General features: G+C 53.3%; 1 protein-coding gene across 29 annotated transcripts in view; it reads left to right on the top strand.

The window, feature by feature from the left end:
- The first annotated feature begins 176 nt into the window (after window positions 1–176).
- Window positions 177–14,619, top strand: part of MAP4 (microtubule associated protein 4) — a 158,078-nt gene continuing 143,635 nt past the window's right edge. For 28 of the 29 annotated variants that reach the window (XM_083826266.1, XM_083826259.1, XM_083826272.1 and 25 more), the window contains exon 1: window positions 177–376. The gene's annotated coding sequence lies outside the window, so the exon portion shown is untranslated. Of the gene's footprint in view, window positions 377–1,236; window positions 6,792–14,619 lie in introns of those variants that run through there. The other variant, XM_083826265.1, reaches the window with a different exon arrangement.

The raw sequence follows: 14,619 nt of genomic DNA, 5'->3' as shown, positions 1-14,619 counted from the left end.
CTTCCCCACAGCCCCTTCCCCTCCCCTCAGCCCCCGCCCCGCCCCACCCAGCGCCATGGCCCCTCCGCGCCGCACCCTACCCCGCTGCCCTGTCACTGCGGCACCGCCTCAGCCCCGCCCGCCCCCCTTCGTCCCGCCCCCGCGCCGCCCGCGCCTCGCGCCGATTGGCTGGCGGCGGGCGCGGCGCCTCGCGATTGGCGGAGCGGCCGAGGGCCCGCCCGCGGCGCCAGCAGGGTAGTGCGCTCGGCGTGAGGCCAGCGCCCGCTCGGCTCCCTGCTGCTCCTCCTCCTCCTCCTCCTCCTCCTGCCCGGCCGGGCCCGCAGGGGACAGCGACCCTCGCCAGGCGGCTCCGTGCCGGCGGCAGCCCCCGCTGAGGGTAAGGGCGGCGGGTGGGGGGCTGCGGAGCCCCCGCTGGGGGCGCCCGGGGAGTGCCCGCCGTGAGGGGCGGCGGCGGTGAGGGGTGTGGGGGGGGGGCTCCGGCCTTGTGTGGGGGGGGCGGCGGGCGGGGGGCTTGTGGGGGCTGGGGGGGGTTGAGGGGGGCTCTGAGAGGGCTGGGGGGGGGTCTCTGAGGGCTGGGGGGGGGTCTCTGAGGGCTGGGGGGGGTCTCTGAGGGCTGTCCGCCCAGCCCCGGCCCACAGCCGCTCCCTGCGGGCCCCCCCCGGTACCGAGCGGCGGGCGGGGGCCGGCCCCGGCCCTTCCGAGGGGGCTGGGGGGGGTGTGGGGGGGTGCGGGCACCGCCTTTGTCCCCTCAGGGGAGGCCCTGGGGCCGTCAGCCCGGCACGGGGCGGCTCCTGGGGGGCTCCTGGGGTTCCTGGGGGGCTCCTCTGGCTTCCCCCCCCCCCCCCCCCCCCCCCGCGGGCAGGAGGCTGAGCAGGGCGGGGGGGGGGGGGTGCGCCCCGCTGGGAGATCCCCGGGCAGCTCCGGGCTGGGCCCTGGGGGTGCCGCCGACAGACACCCACCCCCCCACCCCCACCCCCCCCCGCATTGATCTGGCTGGGGGCAGAGTGCGTTGGGGTAACCCCCAATTCTGCCACGGTGGGTGTGAAATGCGCGGTCTGCAAGCGTATCAAAGCTGGCTCTTACTTATTTTTATATATATATACGATAAAATCCTTCCTAGGTGTTTGCTGATAAGTCTCGGTTGCTTCCTCTTTTCTTTCTGTCCACTGATTCCTACACCGGTTTAACAAATAACTTTAAAACATAAGGTAAATGAGTCTTCTTTTTCTTGTGAAGGCGGACTTCTCTATTTAATGAACGGGGTTCTGCCCAGCTTGCAGCTCCAGCAGTGCATCCGAAAGGCTCCTCGAGTAGTGCAGTGGACGTCTAAGCACTTTTCTAACGTTTCAGCTTGTGGGCTAGCAAGCCCTGCGCGGTGCCTCCCTCCGCAGGGCGCTCAGTCTGACGCTGCCGTAGCTGCGTTTTGCAAACTGAAAGGACAGGCCTGCCTGCGCTGGAGTTCTCCAACTGTAAAACTTATTTCCTCTTTGTTAGGCCTTAATTATTCCATCTGGTATTGTATGCTGTACCGGCCTTATATAATGTTCTGCTGTAACTCGATTAACTTTCTCTTTGAGGAAGATAAAAAATAATTCAACAATGTTCAAGGCTGTAATAGCATTATGATAAAGCAGTTTTGCCCAGCCAAGTAGTCACTTAGGCAGGCGGAAAGGGGGGGACTTATGAGAACCGATGAGGCTTCTGACTCTCCTTTTAGTCGCATTTCGGAGGATTCATGGCTTCTTGCCCTCCTCAGATCAGATGAGATGGACTGCTCAATTTTAAAAATAGCTTAATTGACTTTCCGTTGCAGTGGCTGCAACGTGCTCTGTTTTCTTTGTGAAATAATGACACCTTAGCGAGAAATAATTAGCCCAAAGGGAGAATGGTTGATGCTTGTGAATGCGATCGACTCTAAGGCTGAAGGACACGGGTGTTATTAAATCTGTTCTGTGTCTCTGCAGAAATGACACCAGGGAAAGATCAAATAATACAAAGAGGTGTCAGTGACTTGCAGATCGTGGCACTTAAAGCTCAGCCAGAGCCCGGCGTTGCCATTGGCACAGCTCTGTGGGTGCCCAGCGAGTCCTCGGATGGTGTCAGGGGAGGATCCAGTCCCTCGCCTGCAAGGACCAAACGGGAGGCCTGCTGGTGGTGTGCTTACGGCAGGGGGTACTCGCTAAGCGCTTAATATCTGGCTTTATCGGGTAGTTTCTTAAAAGCTAACGACTCTGTCAGTCGGTTCATGTGCTGCTGGCCCGTGATCCTCGGGCTGGCTCCGGGGAGCGTTGAACGCCGCAGCTTGGCGCTGGGAATTGCAGGACCTCCCCATGCGGGTTATCTGGGCAACTTGTTGGAGCACATCTCCAATTTGTCTGCGGGAAGCTTTGAGGGTTACGAGCGGTGTGGTGCTGTGGGCCCGTGCCTCGCTCCCGCCCTTGCCCTCTGCTCTGTCTCAGTGGGTTGTGGGCATCGTAGCGAGTGGAGGAAAGAGACAGGGAGGTGAGTAATCGCAGGGCGAGCTCCCAGAAGCTATTGAAAGCGGCGTGGATTTATTCTGGTATCTGCATACGCCGTGCCTTGTGGTGCTGGGAAGTCCCACGTACAGGTGGCAATGCTGCCTCTCAGGTACTTGGTTCAGAGTGCTCCTTCATCTAACTTCTAAGGATGTTTGCCAGTTAAGTTTAGGCTTTAAATACCAAAGTGAACTTGTCCTATCGTGGCGTTAAACGCCCTCCACCACCCACCTGCCCCTCAGCAGCGCGAGCACAAGACAGCCTGGTCAGCAGAACCACCATGGAAATAGGAACAACTTTTTGTTTTTCAAAGGAGCGGTAGGTAAGGCTGCGTGGAGGTTGGGGTAGGACTTGATTTCCATTCTTAAGCTTGTTTTATGAAGTCTGATGAATACTCAGTTTAAACAAATAAATTACATATCCCTCTCGAGTCAGTAGAAAGGGCTGACTCAGCCTTAATTTTAGTGAAAGGAGCAGTAATTATAATTGAGGTCCCAACCCCTGTTGTGTTTTAGTGGTTGCCTCTCTTCCCTAGAAATAAATGAATCTGAGCCATTAAAACAAATTTGAGTTCTTGTGGAGTTCAGGACTAGTTTGTACCTATCGCTTGGTGCTTTTCTTGTTCTTGTCTGCTATTCTTCAGCTCACCTGCTGTTTAATAAACTCTCTATTCATTATCTTCAGCTAATAACTGCTCCTTAAATTGCATTTGTCTCCACATACACTGATGTGCAGACTTCCAAATTCTGATATATGCCAAACCTATGACTAAGGGAAACCACTGGTCAGACAGGGTATGAATCTGTGAAGATGAATTCGAGCTACTTGCAATTCAAATGAAAGTGGTGGCTACTTAAAAGACAAATAGAGTATAGTTGTACCGTGTTCTAGTCCGAAAAATCCCAAATAATTTATCTTGCCAGTCTCGACGGAGATTGAAGATAAAACCCAGGTCTCCTCCTCGGAAACTTAAGAGCTTGAGGCATGTTACTCATCGTGTTGTTGCCAGTCTGATTGTAGACAGTGAAAATATATTTTGTGTGTGTGCTTCTGGAGTTTCAAATGCAAACTGGAAGAAGCTGATACTGCTCTGAAAGGCAGAGTTATTTCCTGTAGCTTCGTGTTTATACTTCCTGTCCCAGCTAAAATAGATGAATCTCTTACTTAGTCAAATGCCTGTGTGTATGGCTTCCTCCTGTCTTAACAGTGCTATCAAACTCATTTTCTTTTTCGTATCTCCTCGGAGGCAGGTTAGATCATACTCAGATCATACTCAAATGTAGACCAGAGAAACGCCAGGCTCTGCGATTACAGCCTGCAGGGCGGTGGCAGAGCAGCCTGGGTCTGAGCTGTCGTCGCTGCTGTCCCCTGCTGCAGAGTTCATCTGCCGGAGGGAAGGGTGTAAATGTACTTTGGATCAGCTCCTTGAGGGGGTGGCATAAAAGCCAGGCTGCCAAAGTGCAGCCCGTGTGAATTAGGTGTGCAGGTGGGCTCGTCCAGCTCGCCCTCCTGTCCCCAGCCGTGGCCTTCTGCAGCCTCCTACATCTCAGAAGCCAATTTCATGACTTGGTGTTTTGCACATGTAAAAGAATTTCTCGTGGGATGGAAAGGTCAGCGAAATCAGTTGCTGTGGATGTTATGCGATTTTTAACTCGCTAACAATACAAGCGCAATGCTTCTGGCTCACACTGGTGCTCTGTGTTGTTCACGGGGAGGCTCCTTGATACAGTTTGAAGCTATAAATGTTCCAAATTATTTCAGAGTGTTGTGATATTCAAGCTGTGCTGGAATTCTAAACCCAAAGGACTATGGACAGTCACCAGTGTGGTGCTGGAGCAGTATTTAAGCTCTAAAAAAAAATAATAAAATAAAAATCAGAGTGTGCAGGGTTTGTTGGGGAGGGCAGGTCTGTTCCCAAACAAGTTTAGTCTCAGGCATGTACGACAGCACCTGGGATGCCTGTGTTGTCCAAACAGCTGCTGATAGCAGCGTCTGCAGTTGTTGCCCTGCAAAACACAGGAGGCACGTGGTGCTGGGAGGTGGAGGTGGTGCTGGGGGGTGCAGGTCTGCTACCTAAATGCAGAGGGGACGCGTATGTGAGCGATGGCGCGGTGAAGCTCCAAAGTACGCGTCCTTCCCTTGGAACTTCTGCTGGCGGGTGGGAGGCCGGTGGGTTACTTGCCTGAGGGAACAGGGAGGGAAGGGCCCGACTTCTTCCCTGCCTACCCAAGCACCTCGCTGTTTAAAAAAAAAAAAAAAGCATATTTCTTGTTGCTTCTTTCATCCTTGTCTGGCTCCTCTCGGAGTTTTTTCCCCCAGAGTGGCAGCCACTGAATTAGGAGCCCTCGTAAGAGGTGGCAAGATGCTAACTCCAAAGGAAAGCTAGCCGTGTCCTTGTGACTTGGACAAAACTAGCAAAAAAAAAAATCAGTTTTAGCTGCGTGATTGAGGCCCGTTTGTGCAGTGCAGCAGGCCTTGTCCCGGCTTCGTGTGCGAAGGTGAGGCTTCCAGCCTCGCGGAGCAGCGACGTGCTTCTGGGGAGAAACGTCGGCACAAACAGGTCCGGAGTCTGTGCAGCCTGCCCCAGCTGACTGCGTTGGCATGGGGGAAGATTCGCTGTGTGGGAGGAATTAAGGCTGAGCATTAGGTGCATCCCCGCACCCTGGGTGACGTGCCACACATGGTGTAGCTGGAGATTAACGTGGGCTGAGCAGGTCCCTCGTGCAGTTCTGGCTATCAGGCTGCTCCTGTGCAGCTGCAGGAAGCTTCCAGGAGAAGTATGCAGTTAATCACATCCATTAGCATGATTGAGATCCTGATTAGGCTGTGTCACCAACTCCGATTCTCCGCCCACGCTCTGCCCCTTTTGTCTGGAGTCTTCGTGAGGGATGGGGAACAATGCAGGGCCAAACCCGAGGGATGGTCGCTGCGCGCTGAAATCCCTCCGGTTGTTCTGGGCCTCCTTGTGCCAGGTAACTCTAGTAAGCCGTACAGCTGCTGGCTGGTCAGTCGTAAAAGCAGCCTCTGGTGGATAGAGGATCCCCCGCAACGCTGCTAGGAATCCAGCTCAACACGAAGTAGGCTTGTCTTGCTCGTCAGTCGAGTGCTCGCAGCTTGCAAATGTTTGGTACCGGGTGAGCGCTAGCACGTTGCCGTAACGCCTCCGTCCGCGCCGGGTGCTGGGGCGGCGCCTCCCTCCTGCTGGCTCTGCCCCGGCCTAGGCAGGGCCAGCGTGGGGCAGCAGGGTCACGCAGGGCTGCGGTTGTGCAGCCTTCGACTGAAATTAAGGCTCGGTGGGCTGCGTGCGGGTAGTCCTTGTCAAAAGCCGCTCAGCCTAGGTACAGCTGAAACGTGCCGAAAAAAAAGAGGTAATTTTGTAAGCTCCGTTGTGCAGAAACTCCCTTCTTAAAACGTTAGCTGTTGGGAAGATACTGTACGTACTGAAGCTGTTTCTTTTTGAAAAAGCAAGCTTCTTTCAGAGCATTAGGTCATACGTTTCCACCGCATTCCGCCTGGGAGTGAGTCATTGTTCCTTCGGTAAAATTGCATTGGGGCTACATCATCCTGGAAAGCCGCTTCTCAGCCCAGCGCAGGGTGTTGACGCTTGCTTTAGACAAAGTAAAAGTGGGGGAGCTTTTATCAGATGAATTTCAAAGTGTGCTTACGTACTCCTGTTAGGACTCTTGAAGCCCTAGAATAGGGGATCAATTCAGACCCGGCAGTGACAGTCGTGGTGCTGGGGACCCCCTGCCCACGGGGTTCTGAACCCCCACCCGATGCCTGCAGCGCGCCCTACGTGCGGCCGAGCTGGGGTTTGTGACGTGCTTAAAATGCTCCTGGGGGAAGCAGGCGCGTGCTCTCGCTTCTTGTCACTCTCCTTGTCCCTTTCCTTCCCTTCCCCCAGCCCGCCACTTGCGCGCTCGCTGCGGGAGGTCCGTCCGTAGCTCCGTGCCGTGGGCGCCCCGGCCGTTTGTCCTTCCAGCGGCGTGCCGCCGGGGTTTGTTCCCGTATCGTGGTGCCCGTTCTGTAGCGGGACCGCTCTGAGGCTGCAGCTTTTTGTCGGGCTCTCTGCGGCGCTGTAACCGTGCGTGCTGTGAAGTGGGTTATGGCCAGGTGGGATTTCTCGAACTATTTTTAGGAGGCCCGTAACTCAGTTAAAGGGGAGGCAGAAGGAACCGGCGGAGAAGGGGATGCGGGCAGGCACCGACCTGGCTCTGTGCCGTGGGAAGCAGGTGGAGGAGTGCTGCCGGCGGCGTGGCTGCGAGCCCTGCGGAGGTAAGGCCTGGGGAGGAGTGGGGCAAAGCGTCCAAAACCACGGATGTGTTCCGTCGGAAAGCCTACAGAAAGCGTTTGTACGTGTGAGTGATTGTTAGCCCTGCTTGTAGCAGGGCTGTGTGCTCCACTCCTGCCTGTAACGTCGTTACTGTCTGCAGCGCAGTTCTTCTGGGTGGGGCGAGATGTCTTAGCGACAAGCGCCCGGATCTCGAGTTGGGGTTGTTGCCATTGATGGGGGTTTTCCTCTCATCCATTTCCGGGCTTCTTCCCGTTTCACCTTGGGTGTTCTCCTGTCAGTCTCCTGGCTCCGCAGCAGCTGGTTCTCTACCGCAGTTGTGTTGGGCATGGTGCTTGTTTTTAAGATGCTCCTGCATCTATCTGCACCGGTCTTAGGGGATCTCAGAGCAGGCGTCCTGCTGCCCATGGATACCTAATTAATCACTGAGTCACAGAGCTGTAGGGGTTGGAAGGGACCCCCAGAGCTCATCGGGTCCAACCCCCTGCCAAAGCAGGTTCCCTAGAGCAGGCTGCCCAGGTAGGCGTCCAGACGGGCCTTGAATATCTCCAGGGAAGGAGACCCCACAACCTCCCTGGGCAGCCTGTCCCAGTGCTCCCTCACCGTGAAGAAGTTCTTTTGCATATTTTACTACTTAATAGTAAAAGTAATTGGAGACGTCAAAACTGTGGAGGAGCAGAGACAAAAATCCCCAAGCCAGCTGCAGCAGAGGCTTCGAATTGGATGCTGCAGACATAAGAGGTAAAGAATGAGACAAAGAACTGAGTCACAGGCTTTTCCTTCCCTCTGACTCTTGTGGTGGCAGCAGATGGTTTCTTGTTTTGGTCATGAAATGAAAGCAGTTAGAAAAAGGGTTCTAGATGTTAAGAGATGATTTGGACTTCGAACTTAGCAGGAGCTGTGGATTTTAAAGTGATGCATATATGCAGCACTAACTTAAATGTATTTAAGGATGCAATAGAAAGTCACGAGATGAGCTATTGATGCACAGCTTCAGAAGCGTTACTCTGATAATAAAGCAAAAACTTTAGCATATGTGACGTTATCCCTGAGAAGGCAGAGAGAAGCCTCCGAAGAGCAGGGTGGGATGTGAGAGGAAACCTTTAAAACGGCTCTGAGGCCCTGGAGGAGACGTCGGGTCAGCAGTGCAGTTGGTGCTTGCAGCCCGTGCTCCTGCTGAGGCCGCAGGATGGTTCCACCTCCGCCAGCAGTGCCAGAAGCTTCCAGCCGGACGGGGCGGCAGGACGTCGTCACCTCGCGTCTGAGGCTGGTAGCCCTTAGGTGGCCTGGGGGTGACACGTCCTCACGCGTGGCACCCGTGTCTCGGGGGACTGCTGGGACACCGCCACGATGGGAGCCCTGCGTAGAGGGCGGTGGGCGGCTCAAATGCAAACGGGTTACGTAAAATGGAGCTTATATATAAAGCAGCGCACGTCATCGTCGGTCTTACTTTTTTCAGGCTAGCTTTATGTGTAAAGCACACGTATTGTTTTTTCTTAGGCTGTGCTTCCACCCGTTTAAGCGGTTACAAGATGAAAGTTAAGGGATATCTCTCTTGTCTTCCGAGGAGCGGATTTTTTTTTTAAACCGGTCTTCTGAGTAAAACGTACTTTTTTTGTTATGCATTGGGATTTGGGCAGAGCATGTAGGGCAATAGGATCAAGTGTCACATTGGGGATTACATATTTGTCCCAGGGTGACCCTCTTAGTAGCTTGCATTGGTGTAATTGGTGAATGACTGCCTGGATTTATAGGGATGTATATCTGCATTAGCACTGCCTTGATGTAACCCTGGCTTATTTGCTTTTGGTCCAACCTACTTTCAGCTTGGGAATTCTCTTTTAAGGAGGGCTTCTATAACATGCCTGAAACTGACATTTGCAGGTTTAATTTCCACTTAAATATAATGGTTGTTTTGCTACCAGTAATGATTATTTATCTGAATACAGCGTATGGCGTTGCCTGGCTGCTGCAAGCCAAATGTGTCCAGTAAACTGTACGCTTATTTGAGAACCGAGGCTTTAATGCAGGAGGTGGCAATGAGGGTTTTAAAAAAAAAAAATTGGTCAGCTGTTCTCTTGCTTGCATCAGTGGTCGTCGTCATCGTCTTAAAACTATACCAACTCTTTAACTCATGATGTTATTTTGATGTATTGTGTTCTTTTACTGGCAGCTTCTGGGAGATTTCCTTCTCCGATAAAAACGTGAACCCCATGAAGGTGGGAAACGATTCCAAGCTGAGGTTGCCAGCTCGCCAAGCGGCCACGAGTGGCTGGTACCGCCCAAAGGCCATGCCGATGGGCACGGCCACGTGTGTGTGTGTGCAGGCAGCTCCCAGGGGCTTCCTCCACATCTGACCCGAGCCCTTGCTGGAGAGGGACCTTCCCTAGGGTTTGTGTTCGTTCAGTCCACTGCTCCCTTGTGCTGGCGGTGTGCTAGAACCGCGCTCAGGTAGGGGGGCACGCGGGGGGGGGTAGTGCGCGGCTGGGGTGGCACTAGCCGGGAGCAGCTGAATTTGTCGGCTGGCAGGAGATGGCCGGATTGTGCAGTAAATCTCCTTACGCGTTTGATGAAAGCCTTTAGTTTTAATGCGCTGATCTGGGTCTCCGCTGAACCCCCATGAGCTGCGTCTGTGCTCGGGGTGCTCTGCTGCTCCTTCCCTCCATCTGCGCCCTACCGGCCCGACTCATGCCTGGCCCGTGCTGCTGTTTCCCTTGTTACCTGCGTTTCTTGCCCACCGAAGCCTGTTCGTGGGCCATCTGAGCTCATTGCGTGTGGGGTAGTTTTATTTTTGCTTCGAAGACCTTTCAAGAAGGCTGTTCGAGGGCTGATCGGAGCACGTAACTTAATACAGCGCTTCTAAAAATCTTAACTCCGGCTGGCATCAGCTGATGCCATGTCTTTTTTAAACGCGCTGCAGACGTCTCTAATATTTTTCCCCTGGGGGACCGACTTCTTGCGATAAAATGAGATTTCCTTTTAAAGTAGAGGTCCCTGGTTATATAATGAGAGTAGGAAATGGTCCAAAAGTGACGCTGGGAGGATAGAAGAGTTATTTTGGTAATTGACTGTCAGGAAAGAGAATAGAAAGTTATGCTCGGGAGCGCACCAGTGACTTGAATGCTCTTTGGGAAGTGAGAGGAAAACATTTGAGGAGCTAAGTGAGGGAGTGCCCAGCTCGGAGCGGAGGAAGGGGGTTAAGTTATGAAGGACGAAGCTGTACGGTGCGTCTAGGGCTCTTAAGCTAGCTCCTGCCAAACTGCCTGTAATCTCCTCGAAGAAGCTGCTGTGATTTGTCAGAGTAACGTGGCCTTGAGCTTGACCATCTAGGAGAGCCATGGTGGCTTCTGCTTTTTTGACTCGAAGACCCAAGTGCAGGGTATTTCTTAGTGACTGTGCGCTTGGGTGGCAGTTCCCTGCCCCGAGGTAGTGTCAGAACGAGGGGCTCCGTCCTTCTGCCCACGTTTTGTTCCCAGAGCCCCCTGGCAGTGCTGGGGGCAGCTTTGCCTGGCCAGGCCTGGCACCGCAGCAGCATTGGCAGCAGCAGCACGCTGCCTCGCCCAGCGCTCCCCTCCTGAGCCCAAATCCGTCTGCGACACGCGGTGCTCTGTGCCGGGACCCGTCCTGCAGGGGTGCTGCTCCCCTGGGTTTAAAGCGGAGTGTTGCTGGTGGGGGTTTGTGTACAGCTCTGCTAAAGAAGCTTAAGACTGATTAATTCCAGATACTTACATTTCGAGTAATGAGATTTTCTGTTTTCTTGTTTATTGTGTTTGTTATTTGTGTCTTGTTCTCCTGTTTTGTTCTGCGTTGTAGCTGACCGTGCCTCCAAGAGTACAGGCCTGGGGAGGAGGGAACAGAACGACAATTAATTTGGTTCCTATTTCCGTTTCTTTCCTGCTTCCTCAGTAACCTGTGTTACAGTGCTGACATTCAGTGGCGTCTTCAGGAAACCGGGGGAATTTGCTTCTCGTGGGCCGCAATCTTGGGCTGGTGGCACACGTGTTACCCACAACACAACGTCGTGTTTTCACACTTACAGCTCTTGGGGGTGCGGTGCGGTCTGAGATCAACCCGTGGAGATTTCTGGCAGAGCCCCGGTGTGCTGGTAAGCCCCCTGGCCGTGGGGTGCTCTTAAGGGTTGCTTTGCCTCTTCCCTGCACCGTCTCTTCCTGGGTGGAAGGGGGAAGAGGAAGGACGAGGCTCTGTAGGTGCAGTGAGCCCAGTGGGAGGGTTACAGCTCAAAGCCGGAGCCTGCAGGTGTTGGCCAGCCGGGCTGGAGCCTTAGCTGAGACCAACCCTTCTTCTGGGATCCTTTCCTTCCCCTTAAAGAAACCCCATTTGGGGAGTGGGAGCAGAGCATGCCGAGAGATGTTCTTGGCGTGGTCGATCGCCTATCGCAGTGAAAGCAGCACCGCGTCCTGTGCTGGTAGGAGCTGAATACCCGCGGATCGCCCTGTGACTCCAGGGGCGTGTGGCTCCCTGAGATCCGAGTCCTGGTTGCGCTGGATCCCGCCGAGAAGGCGCTCGCCTCGGTCGGTCTGTTCCTGAAAGGCCCCCCGGCCGCTTTCCCTCTGTGGCGTGCCTGAAGAAAGGCTGAAAATGCCAAAGTGATGGAAATAAAACCTTTTTCTTCCTCGGGGCCTGGGGTATGTTTGTTTTTCTCTGCTATGTAATTTGTCCGTAGCCTTATTTTTCAGCAGGCAAATATGCTGACTGTGCCTGTTACATTTCCCAAATGAAATTCCCTGGCAGGCGTCACATCTCCTAATATCATTTTGAGGTGCTGATGTAATCGCATGGTTGAACGTGAACTGGACAGAAAATTATACAGTGCAAAACTCGCTCTTGAAATCTATATAGGATTTAAATACATTTGTTCGCGTTATAAATTTTGCAGTAGGCATTTATGCTGCGCAGCAATTTCACTTTTGGTCATTTAATGGAAGAAATGCGAATTTATTGAGTGCCGAGAGGGAGATTGAGGCTGACATGCTGCGTGTCCTTATCTCATCAAAACTTCGGTGGGAGTTATCCTCACAACTGCGTTCTAATAAGCGAGTTCAGCACAATGTTTAATTTGCAAATGAGAAGAGGGCAACACAACGCGTGCATAGAACAGGTAATCAGAGTTGAAATGCATTGGAGCATCTTGATCGTAGAACTGTAAAAAGCGTTTTTTTCTCAAGTTGCGGTGTTGCTTAAAAAAGACTTCACGATTTATAAACCGAGGAGTAAAACAAACAGGCTTATAAACAATCCTCTGGAACAGGAAGGTGGAACAGAAATAGTCTCTGATCGCGAGTGCATGACCCAGCCTGTGCAGAAAGGCTCGGGTAGCGTTGCTCTCCCTGCTAAATTTTTAAAGAAAAGCCACTTCCCGGGTTACCAAGTCACTTAGGAGGTGACTTGCCTACCCTGTTTTGTCCTTAAGTTATTTCAGTTTTCAAACTCCAGCTGACTGGATGTGATTACCTCAGCAATGTAAGCTTCGGGTTAAGCTGGAAGTTGTTGCTGGGTCAAACTCCAAGGGGAAGGCGTGCGTCCGCCAGCGACTCTTCATGTTTACTGATACCGGACTTCCAAAGCCGTTCTTTCAGCACTCCTGATAAGGCTTTAGGTTCAAGCCTGAGCTCTTCTGGGGGACTGGGGGTGGAAAAACCCACTAACTACGTGTGTGACACACATGGCACGTATTGGGGGCAGAGGGGTGCAAGCATCTTAGCACGAAGAGCAGAGGAGCGGGGCGCAGTAAGCGGTGGCAGCTGGGACTCTGTAAGCCAGCAGGGCCGCGTTACTCTGCCCGCTCCCACGGCACGTGGGGGGCAGGTATCGGTGTCAGAACCACAGCAGGTTGGGCAGAAGGCTTGTCTGCATATATTTATGCCATAGCTTGTTTTTTGGTGTCCTTTGTTAAACCTCTGGCTTTCCGTGCTCGGGTGAGGGATAAACGTGTGCTGCCCCGCTCCTGCTGGCCTTGGAGCTTCAGGTGCTGCCGTGAGCAGCGTGGTTCTGTGCGCCATGCAGGTGTGTGACATGGCTCCTTCGGTCTGTCTGCACGGCCAGCACTGACCTGCTGCTGCAGAAATGCCTTTATTCCTGGGGGTGAATAACCCGTAGCCAGGCAGGTGCTGGTCTTAGTGAAGAAATCCCATAGGTGAAAAGTCCCTACATCTCCAAATCGCAGAGTTATCTTTGGTTACCACCGTTACCTTTGTCCTCCTGGCACGCTTTATCAAACTTGTAGCTTGCATGTCATGCTAATTGCCCCCGTGTCACCGCTTATCTCTTCTGAGAGGCTTTCTTTTAGTCTTTCAAAGTACAGGAGCCAGAAGCTCTACCTGAAAGCTCTGTTACACTTCTCAGAAATGTAATACCAAAAAGGGGGGTGGTGTATATCGAGGGGACCACTTTCATCTACTAAACAGAGATGTACCCTGTGTTTTGGGGGATTCTGATTCAAATCCTGTATATTTCTTATCTGGAGACTGCCTGTCACTTGGTCTCTATCTTAACTAGCTTTTACTAAATGACTTTTTCAGTCTCCTCTTTAAAAAAAAAATAAAAAAATTGAGTGTTGGAGATGCTGGCTGGATTGGTCTGATTAAAGGCCGCCTGCTTTCCAATTTCTTTGTGTAACCTCCAGGTTAATTGGCTCATTCCTTCTAGCTGAAGCTGAAAGGCTGCGGCGAGTGAGCTGCAGGCAGCAGATGCTTGGATGAGAGGAGAAACGAACCAACCACAGGGTGAAACTTTCGGAAGCATCTCTATCTGCCTCTGGGAAGTGAGCTGAGAACAGGCAGCCTGTGCCTCGCGAGAGATCTGCGGGATTGGTTCAGTCACAGAGTATAACCGGAGCTGCACCCGATTCCTAAATACTGCATGGCGTCTCGGTTTTGTCTTTGTTCTGAATTCCTGTGATCCAGCTGTTAATAAATGCTGCTGCGTCTTGATTTGTTTCACTTGCGCTATGCAGTGGCAAACTGTAATTCTGCATCTGCTTCTCTTCTGCTTCTTGTAGCTGAGCTGAGAATTCGCCTGCACTGGAGGAAAATACCAGGGGAGGTCTGGAAGGAGGCTCAGACGTTGGCATGCTCGGCTGCGGAGCAGGGAATAGGATGCTCGGGTGTCAGGGCTCATGGGGTCTGGCTTATGTCCGTAGGATTACTTCTGATTTTACCCAGCAAGCCTCTTGCATAAAACCGAAGCAGTTCTTGAAGCAGAAGTAAAAGCCTCGAGCGCTCAGCTAGGAGGGACGGGCAGATGCTCTGGCTGCTCGCGTGCCTCTAACTCCCCGTTCCTGGCCCAGCTGCCCTGCAGGAGCTGCTGCACCGCGCGAGGTGCCCGCGGCTGGGAGAGCCCTGCCCGGAACAGGGCACGTGGGTCGGGGTGGTCTCAGGCTGGGGAGGAAATGGAACCAGGATTTCCAGCTTCCGAGGCCTGGGGTCCCATTCACCCAAAGCGGGGGTGCTGTAGGCACTTCGGTATTTCAGCCTGATGCTTTGTGTGCTGGGGGTGTGTGGGGTCAGCTCCTTTGGAGGCCCGCATGGGGGTGCCTCCCCTGTGAATCTGCAACGTGCTGATCTTCAGCACGACAAGTGCCCGTGCCCTCGGGCAGGTACGGTACCAGAACCACAGACACTGGGTTTGGGGTTTGTATGGAGGAGTCGGCTGTCTGGAGCCTGTCGGGCTCTTGGTTGAAGCCACCTTTCGAAAGTAGGTGTCTGAGCTCCTGCAAGGGGAGCCCGAGAGGTGTGTTTTCCTTTCCTTTGGAAACGACGATGGTGGTGTGGGCACTGTTCTTCTTCCTCGTCC

This window comes from Anser anser, assembly GCF_964211835.1.
Source record: "Anser anser genome assembly, chromosome: 2".
NCBI lineage: Eukaryota > Metazoa > Chordata > Aves > Anseriformes > Anatidae > Anser > Anser anser.
Note: the sequence above shows the minus strand (reverse complement) of the source record. Positions and strands in the feature narration are given on the sequence as shown.